This window comes from Littorina saxatilis, linkage group LG2, assembly GCF_037325665.1.
Source record: "Littorina saxatilis isolate snail1 linkage group LG2, US_GU_Lsax_2.0, whole genome shotgun sequence".
Classification (NCBI taxonomy): domain Eukaryota; kingdom Metazoa; phylum Mollusca; class Gastropoda; order Littorinimorpha; family Littorinidae; genus Littorina; species Littorina saxatilis.
The window spans coordinates 8,462,640-8,482,268 of NC_090246.1; the positions used below are offsets into that span (position 1 = coordinate 8,462,640).

At 41.6% G+C, this 19,629-nt stretch overlaps 1 long non-coding RNA gene across 1 annotated transcript; it reads right to left on the reverse strand.

Moving 5' to 3' along the window:
• Positions 1 to 638: 638 nt before the first annotated feature.
• Positions 639 to 9,255, reverse strand: LOC138958114 (uncharacterized). Its single transcript, XR_011453301.1, has 5 exons — positions 8,720 to 9,255; positions 8,074 to 8,174; positions 5,459 to 5,696; positions 3,271 to 3,419; positions 639 to 2,100 (listed from the first exon to the last, which is right to left on the reverse strand). It is a non-coding gene; the product is annotated as an uncharacterized lncRNA (long non-coding RNA).
• Between the last annotated feature and the right edge of the window lie 10,374 nt (positions 9,256 to 19,629).

Below are 19,629 nucleotides of genomic sequence, written 5' to 3' on the forward strand. Positions count from 1 at the left end.
TTTATCACATTTTGGTGTTCACGACAACGCCAGATTTTGATTGGATTTTGTTGAAGTTATCGCTGCGAAATTGCCTGGAATTTCAGCGCGTTTTGCGACGGTCAAAACATCATGTTAAACCATGTTACAGCATGTCTGTAACATGCAAAAATGTCAAGTTTTGATGGGATTAAAGCTTTGGTTTAACGCCAAGTAACATCATGTTATCGTAGACTTAACTTGCAAAACTGCTTGTTTTGGTGGTGTTACAGCTTGCTTGTAATGTGATTAACATCATGTTATTGCTGGTTTAACATGCAAAACCCCATGTTATGTTGGTGTTAAAGATTGCTCAAATGCCTATTAACTCCATGTTATGTTGGTGTTAAAGCTTGCTCAAATGCCTATTAACACCATGTTAGTTGGTGTTAGGCTTGATTATTAATGTAAAAAAACACCATATTTATGACGTTCACATAATTGTTTTCACCTGGATGGAATTTTGTGGAAAAGAAAGCATGTTGTTGGGAATTGTGTGCGGGTTTCATGCTTGGATATTGCACTTTGCTGACTTGTCACAGGTCAATTTACATTTAACAATATTAGTTTTCAAATGCATCATCCTTCACACATAATGTAAACATCTTTAACATTAACACTTTGGTTGTAAAATGATTGCACTTTATTCAAACAGGACAAAAAACAAAAATGCTGATTCACAATGTACAATAGCAAAGGACTATTTTGAGTGGAGACAGTGTTCATCCACACTATAATTGGATAAGCTAAAATAAATTATAATGCCACACGAAATGAAAACACACCATCAGTAAATTACTTCCCTTGTGAGTAAGAGCGTCATACCCATAAGAGCCATGTAAGTTTTATCCCATGTGAGTGTGTGTTGGGAGGGGGGGGGGGGGGGGGGGGGGGGGGGGGGGGGGAGATGCCCTGTGAAAACATTGGCCATAGATACATATGTGAATTACTTCCCTTGGGTATGAACATTTATGAATGATTTTTTTTTTATTTATGGGTGAAAGAAGGCCACACAAAATGAAAATCAGTAATCACTTCCCTTGTGAGTAAGAAGAGTCATACCATGTTCCAACTTTTTGCTAAAAATTCGCCCACAATGTGACCTTCAAAGTTGAAAAGGGGTAACTGAACTTCATTTTTGGATGTCATGGAGTCGAACATGTCAGTAAATTTTGAAAGCCCTAGATTCATAAACATCTGAAAACTGCTCAACGTCTTTGCATCACGGCACATTAATAAAAGTAAGAGTTAGTAAGACTGGCCTAACTGCTATGGTGAGGCAGTAATAACTCGTTGATGAAGAATTATTTGAATTCTGAATTTCGAACAAACAAATACAGTGTCCTTCCAACCCCCCTTTTCAGGCCTCCAAGAATAAAATAAAAAAAAGCTTGTCTTAAAAAGGAGGAAACCTGCTTAATATGTAGGTAAATGTACAACAGGTTGTGAACAGAAAATCCAAAAATGTAAGGTCTTAAAAGCGGGGAAGTTTGAAAAGGGGGGAGGGGGGGACCTAAAATATGGCGATCATAATTTATCTAACAAAGTTCATTCTGAAATCTTCTTCAGCGTTTGATTATGGAGAGACTAAATCCTCAGTTCAGATGTGGTCTTAACTCCTTGTCTCCCAGGAATGGATATATCCGTACCCACTCATATGGCTCTATCTGACCAGGTATGGATATATATCCATACACACAGTCACTATGTACATTGCATCTGTTATTATTCGGCACATATCCGCATCCTGCTTAGACTGTTAGCTTCAGTCGCTTCCTGTAACGTTGATCTAACGCCAGCATTCTAGCCTGTTGATACAGTTTTCTACAATTCTGAGTGACCTGCTGCAGCACAGCTGGTCTCGGCTTAAAAAATCTTGGTCAACATAGATGGGGTACAAAGTGTTAAAATAAAGCGTCCTTCCAAAGTTGATGACAGGTCCCCAGAGTATTCACAAAATTATATGGTACTGGAAGCCTTGCATGGTGACGAAAAAGATGTCCACGCCTACATGAAGAAGTATCCTTCATGGCTTCAGCGGAAACAGTCGGCTGGGGATGAGGACAGCAGCTAATCGGGAACCTATGTAAAAAATATAGACAAGAACAAAAATATATGTCAATGGGAAAACAAAGAAACAAGTAGAGAAGGACCTCCCCACCTTTACACAGTGAAAATGAAAAACACATGTGAATCACTGAATGTACTTATGTTTTAAATCTCTCCCCCCCCCCCCCCCCCCCCCCCCTCAATTAAGACCAATTATCCAAGATATTTTTCAGTCCTCAAAGGAGAATTTCACTGTTCTCACGGAACCCTGAAGAAAACTGAGCTGCGCTAATATATTATATAACTGCAAACATCCCTCAAATTCAATATTGCAAGCCACTATACATTCCTCATAAAGGCACATTCCTTCATGCTCACGTGTGAAAACTAACATAAGTTTACAAGTGTGTATCTATTTATAATAATAATAATAATAATAATAATAATAATTATAATAATAATAACGGGCATTTATAAAGCGCCTTATCAGAAGTTCAAAGCGCGTGACAACAATACATGTATAAAAAATTCATACAATCACTGTCAGATTCAAACAACACATCATGCACCTAAGGCAAAAAAAATATATATATATTCTGTTTACGGTATCCCGACCGACCCTATTTTTTGCGCGACCCTAGACTTTTTTTTTTGGCATTTGGGAAAAAAAGAAAAAAAATTAAAATTTAAAAAAAACTGAGGGCCATGATATGAAAACGTGCGGAAGCCATGAGCCTTGCGTTTAAAGCAACCTTGACGGAGAAGTCGAGCATCAGCAGAAGAACGAAGGGTGCGAGAGGGAGTGTAGAGGGAGACCAGTTCCGAAAGATAGGCAGGTGCCGATTCAGAGATGATCTTGTAGCAGAAGCAGGCAGCTTTATACCTAATAGTAATACGTTCAGACACAGGAAGCCAGTGAAGTTCTTTCATGAGAGGAGTGCTGTAGAGTGTTGTACTTTTTGCAAGGGTTGGAGAGTGGAGTCAGGGCAGCCTATGAGAAGGGAGTTGCAGTAATCTAATCTACACATAATGCAGGATGTAACAAGAGTTTTAGTGGCATCAACAGTCAGAAATTTTCTTGTGGAACCTATTCTTCTAGTTCTAATGTAGTACCTGTTTGTAGTGAACTCACCAGCAGGAGTATTGCATACATAATGACGCATTACTGAATTAAAGTAACTATTTTCAAAGCTTCTCGCTTACCTTGGAATAGTGTCAAGCAGCTTATGTTGTGTCTAGATCAGCCATCAGATCTTCACACTCAGCCTGCACTTGCTGAAAACTGGACATGCCTGTATCTCAATCAAGCTGTTGTTGCGGAGACAACGGAACCATGCTCAAGTCAGGTCCAACTGAAATAAAAGCATATTGTTAGCTGATAAATGATTTGATCAAGCAAAACCGTGTGGTATTTTTGTAATAAAATATTTTGTATACCCCGCTAATGCAAAAATAATGTACTTATTTACTATTAGCATTAATTTTAGCTGGTCATTCAAACCAGAGCTTGTTCTAGAATTCCACAATACAGATCAAAACAATATTATTATTAGCCTCACCAAGGGTTGACGTCCCATCAAAATGAATGACGGACTGAATCAAACTTCAGAGACATTACAATTTTTCACAACGATTTTTCAGCAAACAGCCATGTTTACCTGTACAAATGTATCAGTGATATATACTGACGTCCAAAAGAAACGCGAAAAATATTATTTATTTTACAAATAATTTTTTTTCTGGATTAACAAAAGTTGCGTTATTTTTGGCAGCCAGTATATCAAGACCGATGTCTGAGGAAGGTGTATTGTGAATTTTACCGCATCAGCGCACTTGCAATCCACGTAAAGCCCGAGTTAGCTGAGACATTTTTCTTGTGCAGTTCAGCTGCACGTGCAAGAAAAGCACAAAAGCTGATCAGTGAGTGGTGTTCACTGTCACTAGAGGATAAAAATGGCACAAAGTTACAGGTTTCATCAGTCCCTCATTCGACGCTATCACCATGCCAAGACTCACTTCTGCTGAACGCGAGAGAGCCATTGGACGTCTGGAGGCTGGGGACACGCCGGAAGCCGTGGCTGCGACTTTCCAATGTCACATATCCACCATTTATCGTCTCCTGCAGCGGTTTGGGATAACTGGCTCTACTGCTGATGCCGAGCGAAGCGGCAGACCCCGAGTGACGACGCCAAGGCAAGATCGGCACATTTTCCGCAGCCATGTTGCACATCCCTTCAGAACAGCTGCAGAAACAGCCAGAACTGTTATAGGGACACACCAGGCACCCATTTCTAGGCAAACGGCCAGCCGGCGACTGCGCTTCAGGGGGCTGAGGAACTGCCGTCCAGCCAGGGGACCCGTCCTCACCGTGCGCCATAGACAGGCACGCCTGCATTGGGCGCAAGGCTTCCTCAATTGGAACAATGTTCGCTGGCAGAACGTGCTTTTCAGCGATGAAAGCCGTTTCTGCATTGACCATGCCGACGGGCGTGTTCGGGTATGAAGAAGAAGTGGTTACCGCTATGCTGACAACTGTGTCGTGGAGAACAACGCCTGGGGTGGGCCCAGCCTCATGTTGTGGGGCACCATCGGCCAGAACCAGGTGCTAGGTCCCGTCATCTTCCAAGGCCTGGGTCCTGGACCCGGCAACGGCGTAACAGCGCAGCGCGATATGGACCAGGTGCTGCACCCTCATGTGCTGCCCTTTTTTCAAGCCCATGCAAACTGGGTTTTCCAGCACGACAACGCGCGCCCCCACACCGCCAGGGCCACTCAGGATCTCCTGCACCGCTCAGGCATCCAGGTGATGCCTTGGCCAGCGTTATCTCCTGACATGAACCCTATTGAGCAATGTTGGGACTTGCTCCAGACACAGCTCAACAGGGTGGTCCCAAGGCCCACAACTGTCGCTGATCTTGATCGGGGCGTCCGGCAGGCCTGGACCAACATTCCCAGGCAAGCCAGCAACACGTTGGTCCGCTCAATGCACCGCCGATGCCAGGCCGTCATCGATGCTAATGGGGGCCACACACGCTATTGACTGTTCTGTTATGTGCTAATAACGCATCGTCTCCGCAACCTTACTGTGTTATGGACCATAAGTCAGTGTTCTACTCTACCAAGAATTGGACATTAATAATGAAATTTGAATTTTTGTACGATTTTTTTATTAGGCAATAAGTGACACTAGACACTGTTTTTCGCGTTTCTTTTGGACGTCAGTATAACTATGAGTATGACAGTATGACAGTGTGGTAAGCGTACCGACGATTCGTTCAGTATAGTCTTTCTATGTAAGTAGTGGTCCAGTAGTGATACTTTCCGCCTGTGGTTCGAGACAGAGATTAAGTTGAAACATAATTCGAGAAGCCAAACACTGACCAATACTTACGTATTTTGAGCAAAACCCACGCACGTCGACCACAAGTTGATGTCTGCTGGAGTACGTAATCATAACGTAGAGGACAACAGATTCACTTGGCTGGCTTCGGTTATTCCCACCTGTATCTGTTCCTTGCTGTTCTCCAAGAGACACCATGGTGCAGCAAGCTGAAGGGTGTCCTGTCGTATTTCCTCGAAGTTGTAGTAGGCAACCAGGTCAGGAGCAGGAGGTGGGGGGGGCGACTGACCTGCAGCAGAATTCAAATCAATTAGTCAAGTCACTATGACATATCTTTAATAAAAATTTTTTTTTTTTTATGTAAAACAAGAGGCGAAGCCTTCAAGGCTCACGTAAGAAATAGACAAACAGTAACACAAACTCAATCACTCCGTCACACATACACACACACACAGTAAGCATAGGTGACACTGTGCAAGAAAGCGAGACACTAGATCTAGATCTGTCTGTCTGCTTGTAGCCTACTTAAAGGGACACGACTAAGAGTAATACCTAATATTCTGGACTCGCAACGAAATATTTTCAAACAAATGACAATGAACAACGCTTCGACCTAATGGTCTTCGACAGGTTAAAAAAAAAAATGAAAACAACAATATAAATATCAAAACGACTTATCAGAGAAGATGATGTCCTCCAAGCGCAAAAGAAGGGGGAAAGGGAGATAAATCAAAAAGAAAAATAAGCAATGAAAAATGAAACCAAAACGAAACAAACCAGAATAATAACGCTTGAACTTGAAGGGCCTGAAGTTGAAAGAGAGAGAGAGAGAGAGAGAGAGAGAAAGAGAGAGAGAGAGGAGAGAGAGAGAGAGAGAGAGAGTGTCAACAATCTACGACACGACTGCCAACTAGTCTCGGCCCGCTCAAAAAACAATGACCGAGACTTTCAGTAATTCCTTCGCGTGATGTCTAACCCTCTTAGTCTTACGCCATAATGTGACGTCTTCAAATGACGAAATGTTAAAGTTTCTACCATAGACATACACACGTACAAACACACGCACAAACGCACAGACAGACAAAGTTACGATCGCATAGGCTACACTTCGTGAGCCAAAAAACGGAATCGCACAAATAAATCGGATGGCCCATTGAAAATAATCGGAAAAGTCGGAAAAAACGGAGAATTTTCATCCCTGCTTTATTGTTATCGCCACACCAATCCTAAATTTTTCCTACCATACTGTATAAGTGTATTTGTTATCCTGAGAGAGAAAAAATCCATGTTGCAGACTCAACTGGAAAAATTCCCTTCTCCATCATCTAGTGGACAGAGCTCATATGATTTCAAACAAATCTTTTTTTAAAGTCACATACTTTGTGCGACAGTGTTAGTTTACTGTAACTGTAATTTATAAATAGCAAATTAATAAATATCACTTATCAGATAATCAGCTAAATGCCTGGCAGATGACCCTCATTCAAAGTGAGTCGTGGCTAAACCATGAAACTAGAAAAACAGGTTATTAACAGCTATTGTGTTTTCAGCGTAGCAATAGGGCCCGATATTTAGACGAGACAAGTATAATGCCGACGAGTCGAAGACGAGTCGCATTATACTTGTTCGAGTCTAAATATCGGACCCTATTGCTACGATGAAAACACAATAGCGTTTATATAGCTATTCTGACATTAAATTCTGTGTTAAAATCATGTTTTTGTCAGCAACAAGGACCAGAATGGTCCATGTCGTTGATTGCAGACGACGGTTCCCTTTCTGCATGAAGCCACGGAAATAACCGAACATTGAAAAACCCACGGACATGTATTACGGAGAAAACTCAAGATAACCGGATGCTTAGCATTACGTCAATATCTTAGGAATCATATGACGTTATGACGTATCATGCTTGCCTACGTAGATTGTATGTTCGAAAGTCTGACTTCTGTTGGGAATTCGCGTGGTGAAGACTGCGGTAAATCTGTAGATGATAAGAGAACAAGGATTGTCTCAGAAGAAACGACGAAATGTTTCAGACCGGTAACTTCATTTCAACATTGCACTACACAATGTACGTTCTATGTGACAGGAGAGTTTGCTGATTTTGTGTTAAACATTGGTGATTGGAGAGATCGTCTGCAAAAATCAGAGATAGGTCGCTTCAGATTGCAGCTTCTGGAAATTTGCAAGGTTTGCTGCCAGTTAAAGAACTGGATTTTACACGTAATGTATGTCATGTACAGTAAGCAACAACAAAAACACACACAAAGCAAATTGCATCGTCTGTCGACTAGCCACAGACACAAGCCTGGCGAGGTATGCGTGTACTTTATACACGTGGAAGAAACCGGAACCATGCGTCTTTGTTATTGCCGATATCGTTTGGATATCGGCAAAAATGGCCAACTTTCGTAGCGTTATGCTTTGATGATCGGAAAGGGGATGTGTGAGACCATCCAATCACAGCCCCCGAATCCCCCCACGTGTCCATCAGAATAGCTATATACCACAATATAAATCTCACACTGACAGCGGACAAAAACTGAGAAAACACCCAGTATACATGTACCGGTACTCACAAAAGAGTTACAAGTAGCATATTATCACTATCATTATCACTAATAGCATACTATACTGGGCAAATAACAGCAATTTTTACTCACTGGGGTTTTCCTGGCTGGAGTCTTTGGTGTTTCTACTGACTTCTGTAGCACATGGTTGGTTGGCAGACTTCCTGGAATGAGTGCTCGCTTGCCTGTAGGCCCTGCAAAAAAACATGCAAAGAAAATGTTCAAAACGCCGAGTCGAAATTATAAGTTAAATTAACTAAACAGACCTATACATTTAGATTTATTGAAATGGAAACAAGATTTAGTAAAACACACTACTGCAAATATGTCAAGAATGAACAAGACTGACTCAGTGACCGAGTAAAACAACAAAAGAAATCTAAACCAGAAGTTTACTAGAATCTATTCAAAAACACATTATCACAAGAACAAAGAGTGGTTTTTTCCCCCATTAACCCTTTGACTAGCAGCACTTAGAAGGAAATTTCCCCAAATCTGGGGTACTTCATTAGAAAAATCTTATTAATTAATCTAGACCAGTCAGATGCATATATATAATCTTATAAGTATCCATAGGTCCTAAACTAAATCAACAGTCACTTTCTGCGACCCTATCATGTCTAGCATATTCACCACGACCTCTGCTTTGACCACGACCACGACCACGACCACGCCCCCTCGGTACTGATGTACTTGTCGAAGGTATATTCTCCTCAGAGTAGTCAGAAATCAGACTCACCGTTGTCACTGTCAGTGTCAGGTTGTTCAACATAAACATTGCCTTCTTCGTCGGAACTGTTTTCCTCATCGCTGACATCTCCATTACCAGCCAGGAACATCAAATATAAAGCGATGAACGTCTTCCACATCATACCTACGCACAAACCTCGACGCCATCTTGGATCACATGAAAAAATCCCGGAGAAAAACCTCAAAATACACACTTTAAAATCGCTGTTCAATAACACATGGATGATGGAGGCAGCCATTTGTAGTAAACTCACGTGACTAACCGTGATAAAAGTCATGTGATTTGATCATATGACTAGCGTGAGGGCTGTATTTAGAACAGTGACCTCACAGCCGCGCATCTACGCGCGGCTGCTAGCGAAAGGCAGCGTTCACTCTAATGTGCTGCCTAAACTGACGGACTAGTTTCTGTCCACAGCCAAAGCTTTTATCACACAAAAATTGCTATATATGACAGCTAAGACCGCATTTGTTACATTTTAGCAGTGTTGACCCCAAGTTTCTACTTCAAACAAAAAATCAATAGCAAAATGTCAAAGTAGGCTATGTGCGAGTCCCCTAATATGGACCACCTTCAACAAATCGAAGAAAAAGAAGCTATATAAAGGCTTTTTTCATTAATTCATTAAGAAGCTTGCTGAAAATAACCTATTACTAGCCCTCGAGATCAGTTTAAAGAAAAATATAACAAAAAGTCTTCTTTTCAATCAATCAATCAATATTATTATCCCAGCGAAGCTGGAGGTATCCCACATACTGTAATCGACTTGAAAAATGTTCACACCGATAATACATGATAAAGAAGGATTCTTTGTGCCCGGCTACGTGCTACAGTTGGAGATGAAAGTTCACCAAAAATTGGGACCATACTAACAAAAAGACGGTGGGTGCAATAGTCGCCCCCATTTTTTCAGCAAACGCCACCCAAGGCCGCTTTGGACGGGTAGAAATTCTGTACTTTCCAAGTCTATTTGTGTGTGGTTGTTCAAGACTATGGATAAAGCTCGCGTGAGAAGATTACGTCACGGTCAAAAGTCTTTGACGTCAATTATTGCATCATGACGTCATGCCTCCCTGTAGTCTTTCTCTCTCGCGCAGTGTGTGTTTGTGTTCATTTTGAGCACATGTGTTAGTGTTACTGTGTGTGTGTATGTGTGTGTGTGTGTGTGTGTGAGTGTGTATTTGTGTGTGTGTGTATGTGTGTGTGTGTGCGCACGCGTGCATGAGTCTGTACTCGTATGTGTGTGTGTGTGTGTGTGTGTGCGCGCGCACGCGTGCATGAGTCTGTACTGGTGTGTGTGTGGGCATAAGTGTATGTGTGTGCGTGTATGTGTGTTTGTTTGTAAAGGTGTGTATGTCCGTCTGTCCATATGTGCGTATGGGTGTGTGTTTTGTGTGTATGAAGTTTTTGTGAGAGAGTGAATGAGTGCGTGTGAATGAGTGCGTGTGAATGAGTGTGTGTATGTGTGTGTGTGTGACTTGGGGTTTGTGTGTGTGTGAGTGTGTGTGTGTGTGCGTGTGTGTGTGTGTGTGTTTGAGAGAGAGAGAGAGAGTGTGTGTGTGTGAATGTGTTTGTGTGTATGTTTGTGTGTGTCTGAGTTTGTGTGTATGTTTGTGTGTGTATGAGTGTGTATATGGTGTTTGTTTGTAAAGGTGTGTGTGTTCGACTGTCTATGTACGTATTTGTTTGTTTGTTTGCTTAACGCCCAGCCGACCACGAAGGGCCATATCAGGGCGGTGCTGCTTTGACATATAACGTGCGCCACACACAAGACAGAAGTCGCAGCACAGGCTTCATGTCTCACCCAGTCACACTATTCTGACACCGGACCAACCAGTCCCAGCACTAACCCCATAATGCCAGACGCCATGCGGAGCAGCCACTAGATTGCCAATTTTAAAGTCTTAGGTATGACCCGGCCTGGGTTCGAACCCACGACCTCCCGATCACGGGGCGGACGCCTTACCACTAGGCCAACCGTGCCGGTCTATGTGCGTATGAGTGTGTGTTTTGTGTGTATGAGATTTGTGTGAGTCTGTGTGTGTGTGTGTGTGTGTGTGTGTGTGTGTGTGTGTGTGTGTGTGTGTGTGTGTGTGTGTGTGCGTGCGTATGTACAGTGTGTGTGGGTGTGTGTCTGTTTGTATAAGAGAGAAAGAGAGAGAAAGAGAGAGAGTGGGTGGGTGTGTGTATGTGCGTGTGCGTAAGTGTATGTGTGTGTGTATGTGTGTTTGTTTGCAAAGGTGTTTATGTCCGTCTGTCTATATGTGCGTATGGGGGTGTGTTTTGTGTGTATGAAGTGTGTGTGAGAGAGTGAGTGAGTGCGTGTGAGTGAGTGTGTATGTGTGTACGTGTGTAACTTGGGGGGGTGTGCGTGTGCGTGTGTGTGTGTGTGTGTTCGTGTGTGTGTGTGTGTGTTTGAGAGAGAGAAAGAGAGAGAGTAAGAGAGAAGTTTGTCTTTCGCTGGGGTATGCAGTGCCTTGGCGTTGCACATCTACTTAATTATTATTATTGTGATCATTTTTATGCGCCTAATCTAGATATAGCCCTAGGCGCTTACATATTAATTTCTGCCGTTTGAAATGGAAGTTTTTACAGACAGACAGACAAACAGACATGTTGTACACACAATATATAACGCATTCACATCGGCCAGTAAAGCTCAGTAGCCTATTAGGCGAGCATTCACCTTTCACAGCCTTTATTCCAAGTCAAACGGGTATTTGGTGGACATTTTATCTATGCCTATACAATTTTGCCAGGAAAGACCCTTTTGTCAATCGTGGGATCTTTAACGTGCACACCCCAATGTAGTGTACACGAAGGGACCTCGGTTTTTCGTCTCATCCGAAAGACTAGCACTTGAACCCACCACCTAGGTTAGGAAAGGGGGGAGAAAATTGCGGCCTGACCCAGGGTCGAACACGCAACCTCTCGCTTCCGAGCGCAAGTGCGTTACCACTCGGCCACCCATTTCCTATGAGGCTTGTATCGCGCGTATTCCGTGGGTACAGTTCTAAGCGCAGGGATTTTTTTTTTTATGCAATTTATATCGTGCACATATTCGTGGAAGTTGATAATTTTACTTATTTGCACTCTGTTTTTGATAAGCTTGTTTAGTTTCCTGGTGTTCTTCAAATAATGCTCTCATCAACCCGAAACAGATCAATCTAAATCATATTTGAATTAGTCTGACACTAAGTTGTATCATGCTATTTTGAAGTATACTAGGGGGCTTTTTTTAACAGTGATTCGTGAAGGCCGCTTCACTGGTACATATTAGGCGCCCAGGCTCCTAATATGTACCATTTGTGATTTTGTATGTATTTAATTTTTGCTGAATGTCTATCAAAGCTATTTCACTCTAATTATGCCTAACGGTTAACCTAAGAGAGAAGGACTACCAAACACAAAATGAAACTTCTTCGCAAGAAAACAAGCTAGTTATCAGCATGAAACAAAAAGTGGTCCATATTAGGAGCCCTTCCTAACTGTCTGTGTCTGCGTCGAAGATGTTACCGTGAATGTGTTTTTAAAAGACATGTGTCAGGGCGGCATTCAAACCACACGCACCAGACACGAACCGACGAACAAAATACTTCTGACAACAACTTAAATGTAAAATCAACAAGAGTGTAGCAGGGACCTATATTAATATAGGTCTATGAGTGTTAGTAAGATTCCAAATTGTATTCAGACCACAATCATAAAACATACATGGGATTTTTCATATATATATGTGTGTGTGTGTGTGTGTGTGTGTGTCTGTGTGTGTGTGTGTGTGTGTGTGCGTGTGTGTGTGTGTGTGTGTCTGTGTGTGTGTGTGTGTGTGTGTGTGTGTGTGTGTGTGTGTGTGTGTGACTGATGATAATTAGTTTTAACGTCCTCTTAGAACTGCAACTGGCTTTAGGACAGGTAGAGTTAATATGCGGCTTTATGTGGGGACAAGACACTGAACAAACATGCAACCAGAGAACACATATGGTCGTGTTATAATCATATCTGGAAGTCTGTTGCGATGTTTCAAAATGGGGATGGAAGTGAAGATTGTGTACGCGGAATATGGTTGGACTGGAGCGGTTTTGTAGGCTTATTTTTTTTATTTTTTGTTATGTGGAATATTGTTATATTTGTGGCTGAATAGGTAAGTAAATACATAACTGGAAAAATAATACAATGAAGAAGAAAAGGCTCGGCGTGAGAGAGTATTGAGGGGTGGGAAGGAGGAACAGAGATCAGGGTTTTTAAAACAGATATCCTATTTCAGCCTTATATATTGAGAGACACAGGGTGTATGCTAGCTTCCATTGAAGCGTGCAATGCCGTTTATCTAAAATAAAAATAAAAACTCATGGGGTTTCAGTTTGTGTTCGTTGACAAGGGTGTGTAGCACAGGAGCTCCTGTGGTGTGTAGGTTGCGGAAGTCTTGTTGGAGTGATTGGCAGCGGTCAAAGAGGTGTAAAAAAGATATAAACTTTCCACATTCACAGAGACGGGGAAAGCACTTGTGAGCGCATCCATCCGTGCGATTGCTGCGAAGTAATTTAAGGAGGGAGGTGGGGAGTGTAGGCCTGTTTTGTTTTGTTTGTCGGGGCAGAATAAGCCAACCATGAGCATTGCCTTCTATTTTCAATTCTGTTTCCCAGTGACGCCAGGCAACTTTGGCCATTTTGTGTTTTGCTCCCGTCTTTGTAAATTTTATGTCATGAAATGCTGCTTGATCTGTAACAGCCTCTTTTGCTTCTCTGTCAGCCATATCATTGCCTCTGATCCATGTGTGAATGATTGATTGATTTGTTTTTTTGGGAGATCAAAGATGAGTTAGAGTGCAGCCATTTCGGCTCTTTAGTTTTAGATTCGATTTGTGTGTGTGTGTGTGTGTGTGTGTGTGTGTGTGTGTGTGTGTGTGTGTGTGTGTGTGTGTGTGTGTGTGTCTGTGTGTGTGTGTAGAAGCAGGAAAAGATAGCACAATAATAGCAAACTAAAGAAGGGGAAGGAAAACGAAAGGGAGGGTAAAAACCACGCACTTCTTTACTCAAACTTCATAAAACCGACTGTAAAACTAACACCGGCTATTATCCTTTCTCAATCATTATCAAAATCGATCCTAAAACAAAACAAGTCGCGTATGGCGAAAATACAACATTTAGTCAAGCTGTCGAACTCACAGAATGAAACTGAACGCAATGCAATTTTTCAGCAAGACCGTATATTCGTATACGTAGCATCGTCGTCAGTCCACCGCTCGTGGCAAAGGCAGTGGAATTCACAAGAAGAGCGGGGTAGTAGTTGCGCTGAGAAGGATAGCACGCTTTTCTGTACCTCTCTTCGTTTTAACTTTCTGAGCGTGTTTTTAATCCAAACATATCATATCTCTATGTTTTTGGAATCAGGAACCGACAAGGAATAAGATGAAAGTGTTTTTAAATTGATTTCAAAAATGTAATTTTGATCATCATTTTTATATTTTTAATTTTCAGAGCTTGTTTTTAATCCAAATATAACATACTTATATGTTTTTTGGAATCAGACAATGATGAAGAATAAGATGAACGTAAATTTGGATCGTTTTATAAAACAATTATTTTTTTTACAATTTTCAGATTTTTAATGGCCAAAGTCATTAATTAATTTTCAAGCCACCAAGCTGAAATGCAATACCGAAGTCCGGCCTTTGTCGAAGATTGCTTGACTAAACTTTCAATTAATTTGATTGAAAAATGAGGGTGTGACAGTGCCGCCTCAACTTTTACAAAAAGCCGGATATGACGTCATCAAAGGTATTTATCGAAAAAAAAAATGTCCGGGGATATCATACCCAGGAACTCTCATGTAAAATTTCATAAAGATCGGTTCAGTAGTTTGGTCTGAATCGCTCTACACACACACATGCACACGCACACACACACACACACACACACACACACACACACACACACACACACCACGACACTCGTCTCGATTCCCCCTCTATGTTAAAACATTTAGTCAAAACTTGACTAAATGTAAAGAGACAGTATGTATTGCATCTAAACACGAGCTAAGTAAAACATTATCAGAAAAGGTAGAGCAAGAGAAATCCCAAAACTCAAATTCGAGTCACTGCAGTTCGTACTGTACAAGTTGAGAAAGTTGCAAGTCCAGTCAACAAGTAGCCACCATCTCGGACGGATGTTTCGGGGAGGGGGGGGGGGGGGGGGGGAGAGTAGAACAAAGACCTATCTGTGGTCCGTTGCCGCTTCGAATTCCTTACAGGTCCCACACACATGGGAAAACGATTAACTCGGCCAGTAGTCTACCCCAGCAAAATTGCAAAGGAATATAGAAGAAAACTAAAATCTGACCGCGCTAAATAGTCAGCTCAGAATGACCTACTTTCTCTGCTCAACGCACGGGCAATGCAGTCTCTCGTGTACACTGTACTGTGACAAGGCTCATAATTATAGAGAAAATAAGAGATACCCCCAAAAATGTTTGTGCACTGCACTTTTTTTCACATTTATAAACTGATGATCAGTGTGTGTATGTGTGTGTGTGCATGTGTGTGTGCATGTGTGTGTGCCGTGTGCAGTGACAGTGTGAATGTGTGTGACGGTGTGTGTGTGTGTATGATGTATGTGCAGTGTGTGTATGTGTATGTGTGTGTGTGTGTGTGTGTGACCGTGCTGAGAGAGAAACTAGAGAGCGAGAGAGAGAGAGGGAGCCGATAATCGTCTGATTCTGCAGGTTCGGCACTAGGCTCATGAAAACGCAGAATAATCCATCAAAACAACACTCTAACATCAAGTTTTAGAAAGCAGAAAAACTTATCGTAACTCCATAGGTTTCGTGGTGTTTTGCGCACTGCTGAAACGCGTTTAACACGACGTGAATCGCCGTGCGTTAATGTAGCGAAAACGTCCAAAACGCAGACACCAAAACTCGATGTTTTACTGTGTTTTGCACCTCGCTAAAATCCCAGGGATTTTATTGCGTTACGGCAGTTTTTCTAACTTGATGTGAATCGCACAGGTATAATGCCACAAAATTCAGTTGATTAACTTCATGTTTCATGTTATATGCCACGTTATAGTGCCAAAACGTGACTTTTCGCCCAGTGTATAACACACTCAGCGGTTGTGAGTGGCAACCTGTGAATGGCTCTCAGAATAGCAACATTGCACTCGGCTCTTTGGTTCTGTCAGGTGCTCCGATCAAAGTAAGGACTGTGTAAACATGTTGTAAACTGTGACTTTTCACGGCTGCTTCTTATCTGTCGTTCTCTAGACTATGGATGGTTGACGCATTTTTGATGGTTTGTTTTATTGGGTGTCTCTTCTCTTTGCCCACATATCATATGTTGTCACGAAAACCAACCGTGATAATCTATTGCAATCGTGTTGTTATTTTCTTGCTTAATTATTCCTTCTTTAATGGAGAACCAGTAGCTGTAGCACATATTTTTCCACGCGAACGAAGTTGCCACACATATCGTACCCATTAAGAAAAATAATCTGGTAAATTAATCTTATTTTTCATTACCATACCCTATTAAAAGAACAATTTGTTTTGACCTGCGCGGAGTGTTATCATGATGTTAGAATAAAAGTATTTCTGATCAGTCATTTTGACTCGATTGCTGAAATAAAGACGAATCAAAACGTGGTGCATGCAATTGAAGAAAGGACTGTATAAACGGAGTTTAATTTTTCCAAGTGTGTGTGTGTGTGTGTGTGTGTGTGAGTGTGTGTGTGTGTGTGAGTGTGTGTGTGTGTGTGTGTGTGTGTGTGTGAGTGTGTGTGAGTGTGTGTGTGTGTGTGTGTGTGTGAGTGTGTGTGTGTGAGTGTGTGTGTGTGTGTGTGTGTGTAAGCATGCGTGCGTGCGTTCGTGTGTGTGTGTGTGTGTGTGTGTGCGTGCGTGTGCGTGTGTGTGTATGTGTATGTGTATGTGTGTATGTGGTGGTAGAGAATAGTGTCGTGCCTTGTGCAGCAATCATCAGTGTATTCTACAGCTCTCTTGTGCTGATAAAAAGAAGAGGGGGAAAATCACAGAAGAAAGGTTTGACATCTAAAAACACAAATCCATTACTGGCAATGTTGCAAGTTTAGAATAACAACCAAAAGCAGCATGCTACCTATCATTACCCTTAAGTACGTAACGGCATTGAGAACTATGACGGTGTTCTGAGTTCGCTGATAAACCTGACTGGGTCACAACACAGTTAGACACATGGCGAGAAGCAAGGGAGATAACTCAAAGAGTACGGTGACCTCATAATGGAGTAAAGATCACTGCTGTGTGACTCCAAGGTACAATTGGCCGTTACCATGCCGGTATGTCTCTCTTTTTGTCTCGGTCCCTGCCTGATGCTCTGTCTGTCTGTCTCTATCTACCAAAATAGAAACCCGTTACCGAACAACCAACCGACCAACCAACCATTACCAACCAGCAAAATCCGCAACCAACCAATGAAACAAACAAACATACAAACAGCAGTGATGTTCCGAGGCGTCGGTCATCGGTCATAGACCGATTTAGGTTGTAAAATGACCGATTGCAAACACCTCTGTCCCGTCAAATGTCCGATCCGATCGCGAAGTCAGCGGTCATTGTCCCGCGATAGTATTACGTCTAGAGCGCGGGTCACTGCAAGAAGAATCTGTACAAACTGAAGTATCAAACCCCGTTAAAACGAGTTAGAATCGAGTCCTACTTGAACTTCAATTTTCACTCTTGGTCGAATAATAATACAAGGGACGCAACTCTCGACCGAACAATATTACAAGAGCCACAACTCTCGCTACTTTTGACAGCGACACTTTACTTCCGCCGCCACATTTCTGCAAAGATGCCGCCGAAGAAAAAGGTTTGCGTGGGAAAAGGGCAGACACTTTTGAGTGGCTTTGTTACAAAAAAAAGGACGACACGGACAGTCAAGTTGCAGGGCCTTCGGCCCCGTCGGAGACTGAAGCCTCAGAAGGTGAGCCAATAGATCTACAACCTCAGGAAGAGACGCAGGAAGAGACGCAAGAAACGAAAGTAGGGGCGACCAGAAAGTTTATGCAGAGCTGGTATTCTATGTTCCCTTGGCTCAGCTACAGCAAAGAAAAAGAACTGATGTTCTGCACCATCTGTCAGGAGGATGGCGTTGCCTCAAACTCGTTCACCGTTGGTTGCAGCAACTTTCGCAAATCCGTGTGTGTGTGTGTGTGTGTGTGTGTGTGTGTGTGTGTGTGTGTGTGTGTGTGTGTGTGTCAGTGTGTGTGAAAGATCACTTATGACATTCTGAAGCATGTGTCTGTGTGTGTGTGAAAGTAACCCTACTGAACACTGTTGCATTTAAAATATTAAAATAAATTTAGAACTGTTCAGTTTTTATTTGCCTTTATTCATATATTCTCAGTCATCTAAAAAGGTTAGGTGCCATGATTGGTTCGCTTGATCTGAATGTCCTATTGTTTTTTTGTAGTCAGGACATGATGTCCTATTAGTTTTTTGATTCAGGACATTTTGTCCTGTTGCCCTCCAGTCCTAGGAACATCACTGCAAACAGGAACACAAATAAATATAAGCCTATCCTTGCTCTACACCTGTGGGTAATTTCACCACAGTAAATACTATTGGTTACACATTCTACTTTACAGCTAGCTGGCTTGGATTTCCGTTGACTTTAAACAAAAACAAGTGCAAACTTGAGGATGCTCGTTTGTTATAGACCACAGGGTCTGGCTCCATAAGAAGCCTAGAAAATGAGTTCCGTTGTCTCGAAAACGGTACAATGATTTGACATCAAATTGTCTCATGACATGGTATGTGTAGTCAGAAGCAAAAATGTTCTCACATTTAGTATTGCACATTCTCTGGAAAATTGCAACATAAGGGGGGGATAATCGCCCAGTGTCAGGCACAAAGAGACAGTTGCCGAAATCAATTTTTATTCATTTTAAAATATATTTTTTTTACAAAAACCTTATTTTTTTTTGGGGGGGGGGGGGGCATGTGTTTAGAGTCACACCTCAAGAAGTTTCTTTCCAAAAAAAAAAATTAATAATAATTACAATTAAAGAAAAATAAAAAATATGTAAAAAAAATTAAAATTTTTTTAATCAACTTTAAGGTGGCAGTACTACCTGGGATTTTGACAAAAACTCTATTTTCCATTCCATAATGTGTTATTTTAATACAGAAATGCCTCAATATTGTCAAACATTTTGAATTTGTTGTCGTAATTAGTGCCAATATCGTATTTCTACACAGTTGATGTGTCAATTTTGACATTCTCATTTTGACGCGTACAAAAAGTTTGCGTTTTCCTGTGATGTTTTTTGAAGTATTATAAATACAGTGTTGACATGTTGCAAAAAAACAACCACACTGTGTGCCATACATCAAAAAACTATTTCTGCACACTATGTTTCTTGTTCCTTAACATTGAATGTATTATTTAATTTGTGACCGAAGTTTTACTGAAATTGGATGATATATATATATATATATATATATATGTATAGGTTACAACACGAGTGGTTTTTTATATGGCTTGTATTTCAGTCAAGACCCAGCGGATGAATATCATCGGGAGACACGAGCCTCTGGCGAGTGGCTCTCGATTGATATTCCCGCTGGGTCTTGACTGAAATACAAGCCATATAAAAAACCACGAGTGTTGTAATCTGTATATCCCATTCTACCATCAAACACAAAGTGTAGACTACTAGCGGCACTGTTGCGATCTGTGCAGTGTAAAACATTGTTGCCAACGAGACTTAGCCCTTTTGCAACCTTAAACTAAGTGACCGTCGCTGAAAAATTAAAACGAATGAGTGCATCGATAAGTACGCGGTAACACTACTTTCAGACCATTTAAAAGCTTTAAGTAAAAGTTCATAAGTTGCAAGAAAGTAATGAAGTCGTATAGAAAT